Source organism: Gracilinanus agilis, chromosome 3 (genome assembly GCF_016433145.1).
Source record: "Gracilinanus agilis isolate LMUSP501 chromosome 3, AgileGrace, whole genome shotgun sequence".
Lineage (NCBI taxonomy): Eukaryota > Metazoa > Chordata > Mammalia > Didelphimorphia > Didelphidae > Gracilinanus > Gracilinanus agilis.
In genome coordinates, this window is record NC_058132.1 from 46,085,185 (window position 1) to 46,090,073 (window position 4,889).

Here is a 4,889-nt window from a genome sequence, read left to right on the forward strand (position 1 = left end):
GTTCCATGGCAGAAGAGCTGTAAAGGCTAGGCAATGGGGGGGGGGGGGGGTAAGTGACTTGTCCAGGGTCACACAGCTAGGAAGTATCTGAGGTCAGATTTGAAACCAGGATCTCCTGTCTCTAGGCCTGTCTCTCAATCCACTGAGCTGCCCAGCTACTCCCCCCACAGAACATCAATTCTAAGACAGAAGGTAAGGGTATAAAAGAAATCTCATAACATTCTGCACATGTGATCTCATTTGGGATGACAGCATTATTATCAAACAGGTATGATTTGTCCTTATTTTGTAGGCTTACAGCACAGAGAAATTTAGTACCTTACCCTGGATCACCCAGTTGGTGTGTCACGGGTGAGCTATGAACTCAGATCTTTTTTTTTTCAGACTTTTAAAGTCATTTTCTTTTTTTTTTTTAAATTTAATTAATTGATTTAGAATATTTTTCCATGGTTACATGATTTGTGTTCTTTCCCTCCCCTCCTCCCACCCCCTTTGGTAGACAAAAAAATATTCTACTGGGTTTTATATGTGTCATTGATCAAGACCTATTTCCATATTATTGATATTTGCACTAGGGTGATCATTTAGAGTCTGCATATTCCCAACCATATTCCCATCGACCCATGTGATCAAGCAATTGTTTTTCTTCTGTGTTTCTGCTCCCACCGTTCTTTCTTTGGATATGGATAGCGTTCTTTCTCATAAGTCCCTCAGAATTGTCCTGGATCATTGCATTGCTGCTAGTAGAGAAGTTCATTACATTCAATTGTGCCACAGTGTATCAGTCTTTGTGTACAATGTTCTCCTGGTTCTGTTCCTTTCACTCTGCATCAATTCCTGGAATTCGTTCCAGTTCACATGGAATTCCTCCAGTTTGTCATTCCTTTGAGCACAATAGTATTCCATCACCAGCATATACCACAATTTGTCCAGCCATTCCCCAATTGATGGGCATACTCTCGTTTTCCAGATTTTTTGCTACCACAAAGAGCGCAGCTATAAATATTTTTGTACAAGTCTTTTTCTTTATGATCTCTTTGGGGTATAAACTCAGCAGTGGGATGGCTGGATCAAAAGCCATTTTCTTTTGACTCTGCCTTTACATGAAAAGAAGCTCCTTCCCCATCCCTCCATGGAGAGACAGGCCTAGTAACTGAATAACAAAGAGGAGCAGAGGCAGTTAACAAACCAGTCAAACTCCCTGACCTTGTATGCAGTATTGCACACTCACTGTTTCTCACCTCTGAAGGGTCCAGCCTCACTCATTATAACTGGGTGATACAGATAGGAATCCTAATCTCATTAACAAAATCTAGCATTCCGTCCCAAAAACACCCAAATTACCATTACCTCCAATTTCCACTGTATTGGTTTTACAGTATGATTGATTTTTATAATTGAGTTAGTCTTCCTCTTGGGCCACCCCACTATAACAACAAAACTTTGCTTTCTGTCTTGGAATTAATAGTAAGTATCAGTTCCAAGGTAGAAGAGAGGTAAGGGCTAGGCAAATGGGGTTAAGTGACTTGCCCAGGGTCATGCAGCTAGGAAGTATCTGAGGCCAAATTTGAACCCAGGACCTCCTAACTCCAAGCCTGGCTCTCTAACCACTGAGCCACCTTGCTGTCCCTCACCTTGCTCTATCCTTGAGTTATGTACAGTTGTTCAGATTTACCTCCAAGTTAGTTTCAACGTATGATAGAAGGAAAAGTTATTATCTCTCTTCCCATTAGTCCCTGGGACATCTGCTTGTCGTCTTCAAGTCCTAACCAGTTATCTCCCCAAAGGTACGTCACTTGTCATTGCCTGTCCTTGTGCAGTCAGGGGAGATTTTATCTCCTCCAAAGGAACAGTGAGTTTGGTAGTTTGAGTCTCCTCGAAAAGATTACAAGAGGCAGATGAGTCCCACAAAACAATTTACCTTGATTAATTGCTAGAGAGGGGCATGATTAACTGCACCCCAAATGGCAGCCTCTTTTCTTAGTTTAGCCAATCGTAATGTTCCACAACTACCCAGACCCCCTTTTTCTTGTGTTTCAATAAAGAGGGCCACTGTCTTCTTATTGGGGGGGGTGTCTCCTGACCATTACTGAGGTGGCCAGTCTGACCCACTTTGTTAACAGAAGTGGGAACATTAGGTGGCTCAGTTGATCGAGAGCCAGACCTAGAGAGGAGAGGTCCTGGGTTCAAATCTGGTATCAGATGCTTTGTAGCTGAGTGACCCTGGGCAAGTCACTTGACACCCCTTCATTGCCTACCTCTTACTCCTCTTCTGCCTTGGAACCAATACACAGTATTGATTCTGAGTTAGAAGGTAAGAGTTTTAAAAAAAAACAATTATATGTGTCACTATTAAAGTGATTTTGCTCACAGTAAGTATTTCAGTTTACTTTTATTGAATTTGCTCATAGCAATTCTTATGTCAGACATTTGGCCACTAGGTGGTGAAATGGATAGAGTGCTGAGTCTGGAGCCAGGAAGTCCTGAATTCAAATCCAACTTTGGACATTTAATAGCTGTGTGACCCTGGGCAAATCCCCTAACTTCTACCTGCCTCAGTTTTTTCATATGCTAAAATGGGAATGATAACATAACCTGTTTCCCAAGGTTGTTCTGTTAAGATCAAATGAGATAACCATAAAATGATTTGCAAACCTTAAAGCACAATTTAAATGCTAGTTATTATTTATAGGAAGCAGCCAGGTGCCTCAGTAGATATTAGCTCAATCAGTGGATAGAGTGCTGGACCTGGAATCAGGAAGACCTGAATTCAGTTTTGGTTTCAGATACTTCCTAGCTGGGTGACCCTGGGCAAGAAACTTGAACCCAGTTGCCTAGCCCTTACTTCTCTTTTGCCATGGAACCAATACTTAGTATCAGTTCTAAGACAGAAGAGAAGGGGTGAAAGAAAGAAAGAAAGAAAGAAAGAAAGAAAGAAAGAAAGAAAGAAAGAAAGAAAGAAAGAAAGAAAGAAAGGAAGGAAGGAAGGAAGGAAGGAAGGAAGGAAGGAAGGAAGGAAGGAAGAAAGGAAAAAATAAAAGATGGAAGGAAGGAAGGAAGGAAGGAAGGAAGGAAGGAAGGAAGGAAGGGAGGAAGGGAGGAAGGAAGGGATGTTGAATTTAGACCTAGATTTAGACCTTTGAGGTTTTTTTATTATAAAGATTTTTTTCCCAATTTGTTACTTCCCTTCTAATTTTGATTGCATTGGTTTTGTTTGTATAAAACCTTTTAATTTAATGTAATCAAAATTATTTATTTTACATTTTGTAATGTTTTCTACTCTTGCTTGGTCTTAAAATCTTTCCTTTCCTATAGATCTGACAGGTAAGCTATAGAAGGAACCTTAGAGATCATTTAGATCAGAAGTTCTTAACCTTTATTATGTCCTAGACCCCTTTGGCTGTATCTGGTAGAGCCTGTGAATCTCTTTTCTGAATCATGCTTTTAAATGCATAAGACAAAACTCATGGGATTACAAAGGAAACAAGACATATTGAAATAGTTAGAAAAATATTTGATATATTTTTTAAAATAGAAGTTCACAACCCCCAGGCTATGAATCCCCTGATATTAACCCCCACCTGTCCCCATTCCTCATCTAATTTTACTAATGCAGAAATTTCAGCCTAGACAAAGCATTTTGTGCCAGATAGTAGTCATTTCAGAGAGGGAGGGAACAAACATTTATTAAGTATTTACTGTGTGCTATGCTAAGTACTTTACTAATATTATTTTATTTGGTTTAAAAGTTTATAATTGATTTATTTTGCCTTTAGTTTACAAAACAATCCACCTACATTATTTCCCTGGATTTGTACAACAATTCTTTTTTTTTTTTTTCTTTTTTTTTAAACCCATACCTTCTGTCTTAGATGGACACTAAGTATTGATTGTAAGACAGAAGAGCAGTAAGGGCTAGGCAATTGGGGTCAAGTAACTTGCCCAGGACTCTATAGCTAGAAATTTTCAGAGGCTTGATTTGAACTCAGATTCTCTCTACTCCTAATCTTGCTTCTATCCACTGTGCTACCTAGCTGCCCCTCCTCACAACAACCTTACAAAAGGAAAGGGACTGGGGGAGAAAGAGAGTAGAGCTCCAAATCACAAAAATCTTGCTTCTGATGAATGTTGGCTATGTGACCCTAGACAAGTCACTTAAACTTTTGGTTCTCGAGACAACTAACTCTCTGGGATTATGACTTGCAGAGAAGGAGTTGATTTGCTCTGATAGCCAAAGTTTTCTCTATTGATAAAAATCTTAAATCTAGTCTCCCCAAAAGAACCCTGTGAGATTAGAATCATTACATATTATTATTTATCATTTAATAATCTTTTGTTTTCACATTGCCTAAATTTCTCCCTGTATCCCTCTTCCTACTTACTCCCAGAACAATTCCAATTTAACAATTTTTTTAAGAAAAAAAAAAGGAAAGTAAAAAAGCTAGCAAAATCAATAGTTTCACTGAAAAGTCTGAAAATATATGCAGGGTTCCATACCTGTCAGTCTCCTACCTTTGGAAGAAGGGTCTTCACATTTCTTTTCTTTGGGGCCAGGCTTGATCTTGGTAATTTTGTGGTTGTTCTTTCTATTTACATTCTTGAGGTCATCCTGTCTATTGTTTTCTTGACTCTGCTTATCTCACTCTGCATCAGTTCATAGAAATCTTTTCATGCTTCTCTGTATCACCATCATTTCTTATAGCACAGTCACATTCCATTACCCTCATGGACCACAGTTTGTTTAGTCATCAGCGAATCGATGGGCATCCACTTTGTTTCCAGCTCTTGGCCAGCACTAAAGCTACAGCTATGAATAATTCAGTATGTTATAGGACCTTTCTTCTTATCAATGGCCTCCTTGGGCTATATGCCTAGTACTGAATGCTCTT